Source organism: Podarcis filfolensis (assembly GCF_964270895.1).
Source record: "Podarcis filfolensis genome assembly, chromosome: 5".
NCBI lineage: Eukaryota > Metazoa > Chordata > Lepidosauria > Squamata > Lacertidae > Podarcis > Podarcis filfolensis.
Genome location: NC_139608.1, coordinates 55,729,787 through 55,745,060, shown reverse-complemented (window position 1 = coordinate 55,745,060; position 15,274 = coordinate 55,729,787). Strand labels below are relative to the sequence as shown.

Genomic DNA, 15,274 nt, shown 5'->3' with positions numbered 1-15,274 from the left:
TTTAGGTGGATTTCTTGTTCTGTGGAGGCCATTTGGTGGTCTGTTCTATTTTGTTGGTGGATATCACAATCCACAGTTTGTTTGGAAGGCTAATGCTGTGGTCATCGTGCTGTCTTCTGTTGCTGGGTGCTGTTTTTGGATTGTTTCCCCATGAGTATGAGTAAAACATAACAAGTTATGTGATGTTCTGACCATAGCAACGAAACAAAGCTTTCACCCATGTGATTAAAGCAGAGTTGATTCATGCATAAAAACCAAACCAATATATGTCTTCTCTTAGCCCTCCAAGTAAGCAACCTCAGAAAAAGAGCTATACTGAATGTTAACTTAAACTGTACAATGCTACTATGCAAGTGAACTTTAGATATTAATCTCTTTGAAAATTGCACTGGAGATGCTGGCATTTTTATGAAATGATAACCTGAAAAGGCCTAGAAATGACAGGGCACTCTTGGAAAGTAATGTTGGCCTTGAACTCAAACCAATTAATTTTGCAATACTATACATACCTGGAAGTTTCAGTGAAAACAGCAGTGCTTCCATCCAGTTAGATGCCCTTACAATCACCTGTAATTCACATGTTTATACCAAAAGAATAATAATGGCTGTGTTCTCACAAAGGGGATTATGGTTTGTAAAAGCAATACTAGAAACAGTTTTGTCAATCATAACATGGAACAGTGTATTAATATGGAAGTTCTTATCATGATAACAGTACAACCATCAAAATAGCAATAAATCAGAATGCGACATTATTAGCAATAATTATTGCAGCTCCAATACCAGACTGTTAAGTCAAGCTCCACTTAAGCCAAATACTCACTAATAGCACATTCCCATGTCGGGGTGCACCCAAGTAACCATATCCTGTATAGATTGCAATATGAAAATATGCATAGAGAGGCCAGGAGCCGTTCCTGAGCCTGTGAGTTCTAAAGCTTTGGGCTAGCAATGAAAATTCCCCATCTACTGTGCTTCTAGTAGTGGTGCCACAGGCCTGCCGTAAAGACCTTAACATGTGAGCATTCTCCAATTGAAGAAGGCCATCTGTAAGATATTCTAGACACAACCATGTAAGGCTTTGAAGCCTTAATTTGTGGTACCAGCTTTAAATTTCGAAATGAATTGGAAATTATCTTTTTTAAAAGCCCTCTAAAAACTACTTCATTCTCATTGCTGAGATATTAAGTTTAGAAAATAGCATACAAAATAGCCAATCTCATTTAAAAACAAAACATCATTTATACACAGTCAATGTCAACACTTCTTCCCACCCAAACTGGCCTGTGCTGCATGCAATAGATCTTAATGTTAAATCATCTCATTTTCTATTTTAGTGTAGGCAGTGAGTTGGCTAAAACATTGATCGTGTCATGGATAGTTTTCCAATGTTCTTCAAGGCCAGCCCCACTCTGATGCAGTAGGGTGTGTTAAAGTTTCTAACTTTCAAATTCTGAAAATGGGGTGCTAAAAAGTTTAAACATAACTTAGGAATTCAAAAGATATTTTGGTTAAATTAATATAATTTAGTTTTGGTTGGTAATTACGTAGAATGTGTGTAAAATTGCATAGAAATCATTAAAAATGATTGCCAAGTACTTGCAGTATATATTAATATTCTTATTTTTATTCTTATTTAGCATCACTTGACATTTTCAGAAGCTAAAATTAAACTTCTGTTGTTTTCTGACACCAGTTTATGTAGTTCTTCATCAGATGTAAACTTGCCAAGTTAAATGTTGTCTAATCACAATAATGGCAGGTTTTGTATTCTTCACAGCCCAAAACATATTTTTAAGACCTCCACTGAAGAAATTGCAAAAAATAACTTTCACCCCCTAGAATGACACATCCTATATGATGCATATGGATAAGAGCAAAGCATGTGTGACAGTGGCCATGCCAGCCTCCAGGAAATGGAACCACTTGCACCTTTGCTGAGCACTCTTGGCCACAGCTGACACATCACTTCAGGAGCACTCCCAAGCTGAAACCTTGGTTTTTAATGGGCAATCTACATCTGAAACATGTTGAACACCATTATCTGAACCAAGCATTTCTCTAATGGTCATCAATTCAGAACCCCCATACCCTCCCTGAAACCAGAAAGTGGGGAGAGAGTTGGGTACTACCTGCCTGTTGATGGCACCACATTCCAAATCTTGAGGCATGTCGTATGATGCATATGTGATGTATAGTTATTTCAAAATAGCTGTTGTAGATGATAGTGGTATTTGGCTGTTTCTAAGTATCTTTTGCGTTTGTGTGTGCAAGTATGTGCCCTCTGTGCTGGCTCAGAGTCTGTTGTTAAGTCTCCTCTTAGTTCAGAGAAGAGAGAGATTAACGTTTAACAGTATGTAGAACTGAATATTTATTCTCATGATGCCTTTCCATACAGCACCTTTTAATTAGCTGGGAATTAATCCTTTTCACATTACCTGTGAGTAACTATAGATCAGAAGCAGATTTTTATACCTTGGAATAATAGTTAATCTCCTTCACTTTGTTACAGATTCAGTAGCAGACTTCCCTATAGCAATGCTTTTGCAGGAGACAACTTACAGGAAATACTGCCTTTAAATTCTGTTGGTAGTTGTTACGAGTCAGCAGTGCTTGTACATGATGAGGCATGGGAGGTATTTCATTCCCTACATGGTCGAAAATCATAATTCATAGCTTGATAAAATATTGTGGACCAAAGGGTGAAAATAGTTTTAAAACTATGATCAGTGGTTAAGCGGGGTTAACGTGTCTGCCTCAGGGTTGTGTGTGTCACAATCACTTTTAAGTGCTGTCTTCTCCCTCTATTTTACAAGAAATACTGCCCTTATTGAGGCTTTTAAAAAAAGCATCTGAACTGTAAATGCTGATTTTATAAGCTAAACTGTAGAGCTCACTAATACATGTTGTGACTGTGAGTAGTGCTAGCCTTTTCTTTAAGCTATGATTAATATAGTCTTCTGTTTAAAGCTATTAAGTGTAGTGTTGTAATTGATTTATACCAAGCACAGTTAAAAAAAAATTGGCTGTAAATTTCAAGGATGCTGGGGAGAAATCATAAAGCAACGCCCCACCAAGTCCCAATGTAGAGCAACTACAATTTCACATTAATCTCCATGCATAGTACCCAGCGAGTTCTTTTCACGCAGCCCCTTTTCATGAGTTAGCTGCCTGCGTAACGCCTAGTTGTGTGTTTCGGAATTACTGTAAGAACAACGCCAGTATAAGATGTTGTGACACTTCTTTTGAAAGGGCTTCTAGCAGAAGGGAGAAAGCAAAAGGGCTACGCTTAATCAATGTAAATGTCAGTGGCTTATTTTAATAAATTCTTGATTTAACGTGGCCTGTTTGCAGTTGCACGTTTTGTAAGGAATTTGCCATTCCCTTCCAAAGGTAGGTGACATTTAAAAGATCTGTAAAGGAGATTGGCTTGACAGCTTCAAATTACATTTGAAAGAGTTTTTCTTTTTCTAAACAGAAAATGAATACTTCCTTTTCTAAATGTCATCGCAAAGGCACAAACATATTTAATCAAATTTATATATTTAATTTATGTAAAGTTAGATTTTCCCCCTTATTCACGAGAGAGAGAGAGAGAGAGAGAGAGAGAGAGAGAGACCTGCTACATTTTTGCCATTTCAAAGGTTTAGCAAAGGTAGCATTTGAAACTCTTGAGCTTTCTGAATAAATGAATCCATTGTTTGTAAGGAGTTCTGGAATTCTTCAAAAATTGGCATCAGTTTATTACTTGAGCCCTTTCTTGATCTAGATATTTAGTTAACCTCTTGCTGTTAGAAGTACCTAAATATTTTTTAATAGAGAAGTATGTGTGACAAATTGTTGGGTAGCTCTGGTAAAAATAATGAATAACTAGAAAATATTGCAACACAACAGAAAAAAAGGATAAATATAAATTTATTATAGGGAAATTTATCCCATCATTCAAACAAATTCCCAAGGTGATTAGCAAATAATAATTGGCATCTGCAGTGCTGTTAAAACATTTTCTAGCATATCATTCAAGCCAGTAATTGCTCCGCATACTGCTTTTACCGGTATTTTATCTTGCAAGATTTATATACCGCTCAATCAGTTTGCTGCAATCAGTTAAGCCTGTGCATTCTTCTTCCTTGGGCCCACTCAGTAACACCTGGGCATGTGTCTACAGCAAAGGTCCCAGTGAGACAAGATAGTGCCTCTTTCTTTGTGCAGTTCTTTGGGATGACACAGTCTGCCTTTCATTTACAGCACATCTTATCTTCCTTGCATGTTCTTTTATACTTTGGGTGACTGCGTTTATCCAGGACAAAGGCAAGTCACTGAGAAGACATTTCCACAATGTCTTTGCAGATGGAATGTTGGAAAGTGTCCAAGTAATTGCCATAGAATGTGTGTGGTCTTAACATTTTAGCAAGTGCCTGCTCTGTCATTTATTGTGACACTGTAGGAAGCTGAAAAAGTTGTACTGCCTTTGGTCATATGTTTACTCTGAAAGTGGTACTGACTCTGACTTATTGCCCATGTGGATATTGCCAGGGCAGTATAAAAGGTTTGATTTTCAGGTTTCTTCAGTATCCGTGTCATGATTTAACCTCACCATAGCAAGACTTGAAAGCTGACATCTGTCTTTGGGTATTTCAAAATAGTGTTTTTCTTGCTGTTTGTTGGTGTACTGAACAAATGCAAGCGTTCCTTTCCTGCGGTTCAAATAAGACTCCCATAGATAATTTATATACCACTTTACATTTCCAGTAAAATAAAAATAGCTCTAAGTGGTTTACAGCATAATTTTATAACATCTAAATTATCATTGCAAAATATCAGAATCAAAAATTACAAATGTAAATCAAATGCAGGATGCAAGAGCCATATTTAAAGCAGTATATTCAATGGCAAAGCAAAATTAAACCTCAAGAAACACTACAAGTAAAAATCAAGCATAAAAACTCGATAGAATTTCACATACTAATGCTACAGTAGTGGCTAAACAAAATGTATTATGAGCAAATCTCTAAACAAACAAACAAACAAAAAAAGCAAAACAGAGGAGCACCTTCTTCACATAAATGGTTATCTCCACAACTTCTCTGCCTGAAATGACTGCTTCAAAAATTACCTTCACCAGTTTATTTTTATTTCTTTGCAATATTTAGCACTTTGTGATCCCAAAGTGATGTTTCAGCATGATGAAATAGTAATAGTTTCCACAAGATTGCTGAACTCCTTGAAGCTGTGAAAATGCGATAGAATCTTTTCAAAAAGTTTGATTGAATATGTGTTCTGGAGTTAGTTGGTGTTTCTCCCCAGTAGTTCTGTGATCCATTCTTTATGTTGATGGGGTTTTTTTGTTAAACAGAATTTGTATACTGCATCATCATGAAAACCTCTAAGCAATTTACATAATTTCCTCTTTCAACTGTTCTAGCCCTTGTTCCATTCAACACTTTTTTGCCGCTTATCACTGCCACCTGTTTATTCTGCTATTCTTTTCTGCATCCGTGCTTCTGATTTGAGCTTGTTCTTCACATGCGTATAGCTACTTTGAGCTTTTGTACGCTAAAAGTCCCCAATACATTCTGTGACGGGTTTATTAAACTAAACTAATTCATCACATCTTGCCAAAATAGAGACAACTAGATAAAGAATAAAGACTGATAATTTGTCTGTGATACCATTCCTCCCCCCAACTTTTCTAAATCATGAATTTTTCACAAATCTTACTGGCTGTATAGCATGTGTTGTGTGACAGGACTGGCACCAATACCTGTAACTTCTTGTCTCATATGCTGTACTTACAGGAGACAAAAGAGCCTAAACAAGGGTAAAAACATCTGATATTTTATCAGCAGTTTTGATATGTTTTGGTGCTCAACAGTCTCTCTAAGCTGCTGTCCCAAACTGTATCCACGATTCTTAATGGACTTTTAAATGGTTCCACTTGAGATGAGATTCCTTTGTGGGAGAATTTGATTGTGTGCATGTATAGTTAAAAGTGACACTAATCCATATTTTCATGGAACAGTAGGAAATGGCTGCAGCTCAACAGAAGTAGATTGTTTGAAAATAATAGTTGATAGAGAATTCACTTCACAATAGTCCAGCATTGGTAAAATAATTGAGGAGAGCACATATTGTGAGGTGTCTCAGCATAGGAACAGAGATCTCCCTAAGGTGTGCGCTTCAAGAGATTCTGACTGGAAATGGCAACTGGTGTTTGATATTCTGAACCTGCATTTTCTTTTTCCTGTAGAAAAATGCCAAAAGTGTTTGCAGCCCTTTCTGACCTATAAGTGCTATCTGTCTTATTTTTTACTATTTTGTATTTTTTAATAAGAGTGATATACATATCTTAATTATTGAACTATTTTTCCATTTGCTGGCATTTTAAGGAATAGTGTACTTTAATAACATAAAACAAAAAAGTAACTGCGCTATTGCCACAAACCACATTCAATGATTTTATATTGCAGATACTTGTGAGCTAACTCAGTCATGTTCTCTTTTGGCTCCATGGTAACAGTGGAGCACATGGCTGAAAGTATACTGTACAAGTTAATGTGTATTCTGGGACATGTGGAACACAGTGTGAGAGCCAAGATGCAGCCAAAAAGAGCCCTGAAGACTGCTCTTTTCTTTGGCAAAGTTATTGTGGAAGCTAATTATTATTTGATTATCTTTCACAGTGCTGCATTGCTCCCTCATACTATTGACCATCTTTAGAGAAGGCGTTGAAAATCTCACCCGCCTCAGTTTTTCCACAATATAAAGTAAAAAGCTGCAAACCAAGACTACAGTGAGGAAGAGGCAGTAATCTAAGAGTGCCATGGAGATATCACTTTCTGATTTCAAAATCTTATCTCTAATCATATGAACACAAGAAGAGCCCCAAAAGCAGAGTGAGGACAATATCCTTCTCATGACTAGTAATCATAGGGTGCTTATGTTTCTATAGGTAGTATATTGTTTTCAAGGCCAGTGATTGCCTTTTCTTCCATGAATTTTTCTAATATGCTTTTTGAAGCCTTCTAAGTTGGTGGCCATCACTACATCTTGTGGTACCAAATCTTGTCAGTTACGCACACCATGAATCCTAGATGCGTAGAAGCTAGTTGTGGTTATTCTGAGTAAGGAAAACATACATGTGCATTTTTTTCAGGCACTCTTTATTATGACTTCATGTGCTCTGGGAATCTACATTGAAAATAGGTCCTTGGGCTAAATCTTAGTGAAACCTGACTCATATTATCCCTGGTTGGCCAGTATATTGTAAATATACTATTGTGATTGATTTCTGGAGAAATACTACTTCCTAGAGACTGTTTATATTAAGTTTGTATAGTGTTTGAGGTGAGAGGGGGATCTTTAGTAAGCTGAGTAAATTTCTAAGTGTCTTGCCTTTGAGGTCGTAGCCCGATAAATGGCAGCACCTCCTCTCCTCCTTTGAAGCGTTTATTCTTCTATCCTTGCTAAGTGATAGAAGGATTATGAGTGACAGTTTGAACTGTCAGTTTAAATCATAGGAATTGAAATAGTACTTGAAGGCAGCAGTGTCCAGATCATGGGATATTCAGATGTGTAATAGTTACACACAAATTTGTGTTTCCACATATCTTTTGATTTACTGAGAAACTTGATCTCTTAAAGGTTTATTATCCCTGTCTTTTTTTCTTAACAGCTCCCCCACCCCGTCCATTTTTCAATGTTTGTACATTCCGGATGGCCTACAAAAGAATTCTGCTGCTATAAGTAATAGCAAAAACTGAAGGGAAAGTACAAGAGCCCCAGAGAGACATCACTCTCAAAGCAGTGGTGTTGTTGGTCAGGTTCTCAGGAAGTAAGTGAAGAGGATACATTTTCCTACAGTGCTACTTCAAAATCAGACAGGATATACATTCTTTTAATAGCTGAAACATCCCTTACTAATTTTCATGAATAAACACAGACATAACACTGTACTAACAATTCTGTAATGCAGTGGGAACAGGCCAGCCCATTAAATATTTTCCTTACGCCAAATAGATTGTTTTGCACAATATGTGAGGCATGTGAGAATGCTACACTTGTCTGCTTTTGGATTTATTTATTTTTAGTCTGGGTTTGAATCCATAGCACAGTGATTTTCTGGCTCTCAGTGGTCATGTGAATGCAGACAGAAATGAGGAATCTCTTCCTCATGGTGTTGTTGTTCTTTAGTCGTTTAGTCGTGTCTGACTCTTCGTGACCCCATGGACCAGAGCACGCCAAGTACTCCTGTCTTCCACTGCCTCCCGCAGTTTGGTCAAACTCATGCTGGTAGCTTTGAGAACACTATCCAACCATCTCGTCCTCTGTCGTCCCCTTCTCCTTGTGCCCTCCATCTTTCCCAACATGAGGGTCTTTTCCAGGGAGTCTTCTCTTCTCATGAGGTGGCCAAAGTATTTGAGTCTCAGCTTCAGACTCCAATTGGAGTCTCAGCTTCCTCATGGTAGGTTACTACCATTTGTAGCTTCAGTGAATCATCAGCTTGAGGAGTTGCTTGCCTGCTCATATCCATCTGTTTGTCTTCCTTCTTGTGGGCCATGGGAACTGTTGTGTACGGCATTGTGTTGAATCGGAAATGAAGCCATAGTGGCTCCTGTAAAAGTCATTCTTAGAAGGTTGTATCCAACCAAGTTGCTCCTTTAGTGCGAAGATTTGTTCCTGTGCCCCTCAAAATCTGTCCTGGGGTTTCACCCAACCATCACAATTTCAAGGGGGCAAGTGGGGAGAGGAGAGGGAGAGAAAGTCCAGTTTGCAAGTGGAAGTTCTTGCACTAACAGAATTACTTAGTTGGATACAACCCAGGCGATGCAATGTTTGAAAGTTGTGGAAGGCTTCTGCCTAGATTTTAGTAATTAAAGTTATCCAGAGCTGATGTAGAAAGAAACGAAGATGTAGAGATACTGTTACTTTAGCCTCTGTATAACAGAATGACAGAGAAGGATTTCGGTAACCATGGAGGGCTTAATTTCTCTGGGTTAGAATATTATCACACAGCTTTCTTCAAAGAGCCACAGACTTTCTACCAAAATCTGTATAATAGGAAGAAGCTAGACTTGGGGAAAGCTTCATCTTGTTGCAGCTTCTATGATTCTCAGTCTTGTGGAAGTTGCTTTTCAGAGTCCTAAGATCAGTAGCAGTGACTATGTGTGAGAGACATTCTCCTCCCGCATGGAGACACTTGTACAAATGGTATTTTTCCATAAATACTTACTGGCTTGGGAAGGGACACTGCTGGCATCAAATGGGGATTGTATAATTTTCCCCATATTTACAGATCAAAAGATACATATATTTTGATCCAAGTATAAATAATAAAGTGGAGAAGATGGTTTTATTTATTTGAATAACTTCTCTATGAGGGTAAATCCTCATTTTTTTAAACATCCACTTGTAGACATGGAAATTCTGTGAAGAAGGCTGAAAGGTGAACTTGAAAAATATTTATACTTTTAACCGTACCTAATATTGATTGATTTTTAATGTATTCTTAGGCTTCTGACTTTTACTTCCACATTTTTTGGAACACCAGTTAAATATGTAACCATGGAGCTCAGTGAACGGCAGTTGTTTGATTCATTTTTCTGTGATAGCGATAAAGGAAGTATTAGAGTGAATTTAAAACTTGCCATAATTTTATAGACTGTTACTTCTGCTTTTTGTTTTTGTTTATTTTTACACTTCTGTCCTGCTTTTAAAACTTGTAAAGTTTTACTTACAAAAAAGATTTATGATTGTTGGCTTTAAAAAAGATGCACATGGTAACCACATTTTTTTGATTCAGATGAAACAAGAAAACCCAGTTTAGCAAAAGCAGAAGGAAAAGTTTCTGAAATCTTCCTTCCAGCCTTAAATGTGTGTTGGTTTAAAATGAGTGGGAAGTGTCATTTGAAAGTTTTAAAAACACAGTCACAATAGAAGTCTTTCTTAGGACTGCTAATGATCACAGAGCTTGGCCTCTGTTTGGTTTGAGTATACTCCTGTGTTTTTGCACCTGTCTGCCAAAATGCTGTTCCAAACATAATTGAGGATATTTTTCTTGGGGGAGGGGGATTACAAAGGATCTGCTCACTGCCTTGTCCTTTCGGATAAGTAAATGCAGCTCCTCTCCAAACTCTTGTCATTACCAAATACCAAAAGGAGTGAAATGTCAGTTTATTATAACACTTATTTTCTTAACACATAATCAGAAGATACAGAGTTTCACATAATACTATGGTGGCACTAATACTGTTTGTAATATCACAGTTTCAGGTCCTTTGGAGTCTCTGTTGTTAGCATCTCTATTCCCTGGGAGTCTAATTCCAACATGGACATGTAGAAAAAGGATAGAACATCACATTAAAAACATAGCCTAGGGTTGACCTGAAGGCTGAGATTATGTAACTATACCACAAACTAGGTGGTAGAGTTTGAGCCAGAGGCAGATTCAAGTAGTGTGTGTGTGTGTGTGTGTGTGTGTGTGTGTGTGTGAAAATCCGTGGGGGTTTTTGTGTCTGCTGTTTTCTGCTCAAAACAAGCAACAAACATGAGCAATATTGAGTGAAATATTAAAGATTCTTTGAAGTCAGTGGATAGCAAGAGAGTGTACTCTAAAAATATACCTTAAGGTCTGCAAAAGTTTATGTGAAAGATTGTAAATCTGGGATACAAACCTGATGCAAACTCAGGGACAGGTGTGCACTGCCCCCATATTAGCTTTTTCAGACATCCCATTCAGCAAAACTATGGCACATCTCTGATGATTCCAGTAGCTCTGTTTTTTGGCTCGTGTTTTGGCCTGGACTAAATTTTTTAGAAGCAAGTCCCTTGCCTTTTCAGTGTGGTGACAACATGGTAAATTCTATCATGGACCATTAAAAATAAATAACCATGGTTGGCTTTAACTACATAGTGATCAAATATCTTTATTGCAGTCCATAGACCCACAAAACAGTTTCAAAACAAGATACGGTTAAAACAACCAAACAGGTGAAAGAGACTGAGGTAGTCATTTTGTTATGTCTAGAGCTTGATGGTCTTTGTTTCTTGCGACTTCCGAAAGAAACTTTCCCATGGTCAGTGTAATATCATTTGACCTATCCTCCAGAAGGTATTTAATATGGGAGGCTTCAGTGAATTGGGATCTAGCAGTATCTGCCTTTCCATCATTGTTTGTCTCCCCTGTGTTCAAGCCTTCCTGATACCCTTTGTTGGCCATCTATGCAAATAGTTTCCCAAGCTCCATTCATGTATTTCCTTGGGTTGGTGTGTAAGAGCTGAAGTTCTAAGACCTTTGTGTTGTGGTCAAATCTTCACCTACATTGAGTTGACTCAGTTCAGCTTAGTGATTCATACTGATTAATTAGCTGTTGTATTACAATTTGTGTTTGTTTTAATATTCCAATTTGTTGTAGCTGTTATCTACCTAAATGCTTCAGTTAAAAATAATTTTTAAAATAAGGCCATATGTTGAGTCTGACACATAGTCCCAGTCCGTGCAATTATGACCCTTTAATTTTGAGGACTAATTGTGTAGATGGGCTAGTGCACATTGGGCTGGTATGTGTGGACTCAGATTTGAATACAATTATGGCATGTTGCAGAGTGGATGTAATCCTCATCCATCACCCATCTACATGGGGCTGCATTGCTTGATGCCACATCTGAAATAGTAAAAATAATACAGTTAAAACACAGTGTGCTTTCTTTTCTAATATGTGGTAGGTATATTTGTAATATATGTAAGTGCTGGCAGATGCATTACTTTATTCCATATTGCATTTTCAGAGAAAGTGCAGTTTTATTGAACAAGAGGATTGAATTCTTAACTGACTAATCATTTTTCGTAGCCTAGTATTAATGGACAGCTGTATCCATTAATCAGGGCTTTAGTAGATTAACAGTTGTCAGCATTTATGCTAATAGTACTTACATACCATACTTGTGAAATGCAGTTATGTTTCCATATTTTTATAAAACATTTGGTAATATTCTCTTGCTTTGTACCTTCAGATTGTTCCGTTCACGGTTGTATATCTCTCTTAGAAATGGAAAAGGGTAATTCCCATTCTGACATGATGCATCATCATTTGAGACTTCTTCCTCATCTTCCACCTACTAATCTTTGTGTCAAAATAAATGGAAATAATTTGTTCTAAGATTTTGATTGCTTTGCATTAGCCTTGCAATATGAGTAAAATAAGGCATATATTATATTAAACTTATTTCAGCAGACTTTGGTATGTAGAAGTTGGAAGGAAAAAGCATTTTAAAGGATTCCGGATTGAGACCTTACATCCTTGCTAGATCAGGCCAAGGCTCCATCTCCTCAGTTTCTGTAGTAACCAGACAGCTGCTTCTCAGAACTCAGAGAGCATGAAGGCAAAAGCTCTCTGATGTTTCTTCCCCTATACAGTGGTACCTCAGGTTACAGATGCTTCAGGTTACAGACTATGCTAACCCAGAAATAGTACCTCGGGTTAAGAACTTTGCTTCAGGATGAGAACAGAAATTGTGTGGCGGCGGCAGCGGGAGGCCCCATTAGCTAAAGTGGTACCTCAGGTTAAGAACAGTTTCAGGTTAAAAATGGACCTCCAGAATGAATTAAGTTCTTAACCCGAGGTACCACTGTAATTAGGGGAAGCGTCAAGTATCTGCTTTGCATGCAGAAGGTCCAACATTCAATCTCCAGAATCTCAAGTTAGTGCTGGAAATGTTCTGTGCTCAAACCTGGTGAGCCACTGTTAGTGTAGACAGTACAGAGCAGTATGTTCCTAGTTGTTAGAAGTTTAGCCTCTGAACACATCTACTTGTCATATCTTCAAACTGTTGGTAACCTCTGTGGTTTTTAATTTGCACACATTTCTATCATGCATGGCAGGGCTTGAAACCCCAACCCCTTGCACCCAAAGTGAGAATTAAACCCACGGACCAACAAAATGCCATTGTGTCTTCTGGGTGTGCACGAACCACCCACATTTCAAGTAACAGCTGAATGTGTTGTCCAGTGGTGTATGGGTTTGAAAAATCACAATGCAGCTGTGTGTGTTTAGTTTGATTTGGGTTTGAGATTGTGTGTGTGTGTAAAGACCGCCTGCCCGCTTGTGTCTCCAGCTTAAGAAAAAGGAAATGGGATGAAAAAGTCTGAGTTTTGTTTGGTTTATTTTAGTTGAATCATTTGAGGACCTAGTATGCACACTTCAGTTAGTTGATTGCTATAGATTGTCCAGTGGCTCTGGAGAGCTCATCAAGATGTCTAATAGCTATATCTTATTGATTGTCCTTCAATTAATCACATCTGATGCTTTCATTTATCAAAAACCAAATACATGTAATTAACTTTGAAGTGAGAGAGCTCATTTCAAAGTGGTATTTGCTACTGTCACTGAAATATCTCAGGGTAGATTATACTAATGGGGAGCACAAGTCAAAATTAAGCTAATGGTGTCCTGTCTGTCAAGGAATAATCATTTTAAAACAGAGTTGGAGTACTGCTATTCTCTGCAGTTCAAGAAAAAAAAAGTAACTTACCCAAAGAAACCCACACAAACAACCCTCCTTATCAATCTTACACTAATTTGCATAGGGCATATGTGATGGATATTCTTTTTATTGTCTGATGGCTGGTTAGCCTTTCATATCTGCCTTGAAGTTTTGTATCCTGATGTGGATGTCTGTAAAATGAAGGGCTTGTATGTGCAATTGTATGTGTTAAGACTTATATGCAGCTACAACCCTGATGGCTTAGGACTTCTGGTTGTAGGTAAGAAGGCTTCTACACAGTCGTAAACACATAGGCTTCCCCTGCACAGATGTCTTTGGTTGATGCACAACACATGTAGTGGGACCCACTAACTGGGCCCACTGGCCTAGTCTCACTCCAAACACAGTGTGCCCCTGACGCATTGACTCCATGCTTGCACCCTAAATTTTGAAAAGGGCTAATATCAGGGATATGAGCAATAATTTTAAATATTGTGGAGGCATCAGAATATATTTTATTTTTATATTATTCCTATTTCTTCCCTAATTTCCTTTCCCTATTTGTATCTTATATTTCACCTTCACATCCCTTTTTAGCCAACACCTGTATTACAGGGATTTTAGGTTTCATATGTTCAGAACATAGGGAGGACCTAGAATCCAACTGAGGGGGAAATCACATTTTAAATTGTTGCTTTTCCATGGCCTTTCCAGTGACCTGTGTCCATCTTGTTACAGCAGCAAAGGCATGACACCTTTTAAAAAATGGATTTCAAAGTATGCCTAAACCAGAGCCCTTCTGCAGTCACCTGCTTTGTGCATCATGCTAAGCCCAAACTATGGCTTAGTGTGAATGTGTAGGCTCTGATAAAGGAGATTTTCTGATTATGTTCATAACTTAGGAGAAATGCTGCTCTATGGTGGACATCCCCTCACTTTGAATAAATGTTCTTATAAATATGGACACCAACCAATGCACATAATCACAAGTTTTGTTTAGTCTGCATTTCTAAGTGACTCATCTCATACTTCTGAGATTGTTATATGAACCACAGTGCACCTGTCCTTCTGTTTTCACACTTCTCTTAATTTTGCAATTCAGTTCCAGCTTGAAATGAACCAAAATGCATATAAAATGTGTATTAGGTTAAAACGTATATACAGTGTTAAAACGTATACAAAATGTATACAAAAATATATACATTTTGAAAAGTGTGTCCAAAATTGCAAATTGTTAATGAGTTACGCCAGAACTCAGATTTGTGGTTTTAGGCTGCATTTCTAATCCCACTTACCTGAGAGTAAGGTCCACTCAATACGACTTACCTCTGAGCAGACATGGTGAGGATTGCAGCCAAGCTCTTCTGAGCAAACTATGAGTCATGAACCTGGTTACAGCTCACAGTTACTCTAGAGAGAGCTAAACTATGAGCTCAACCATGATTTAGCTCAGTCCACCAGCAGAAAGACCTAGGAAGAGCAAATCACTCGCAACGTTAATGAGATACTGAAGTCTTAATAAGACACGTCACCCAGATTTGGTGTGAAATTCACTGATGGATAATGCTACACGTATCATGAGAAAACAGTTTCAGAACAGAGCTAAGAACATCTGCTCATGTATCATGTTTAGAGCTTTTGTAGCCTATTGAAAGCAAGAGGAGGCCTTTTTACTATCGTTGTCAATTTACTATCATGATCACTTTGGAAATGATTACTAAGGCACATAAAGATGAGAGTAACTTAAGGTTCACTTTTTAATAGCTTGGACTTGCCTTTTAAATTGTATCTT

At 37.7% G+C, this 15,274-nt stretch overlaps 1 protein-coding gene across 7 annotated transcripts in view; it reads left to right on the top strand.

Annotated features, from left to right (window-relative positions):
• The window catches only part of CTBP2 (C-terminal binding protein 2), a 199,465-nt gene that overhangs the window by 25,539 nt on the left and 158,652 nt on the right, over positions 1-15,274 (top strand). The window contains exon 2 of one of the 7 annotated variants that reach the window (XM_083616854.1): positions 1,338-1,425. The exons of the other annotated variants lie outside the window; for them this stretch is intronic. The gene's annotated coding sequence lies outside the window, so the exon portion shown is untranslated. The remainder of the gene's footprint in view (positions 1-1,337; positions 1,426-15,274) is intronic. 7 annotated transcript variants of the gene reach the window in all.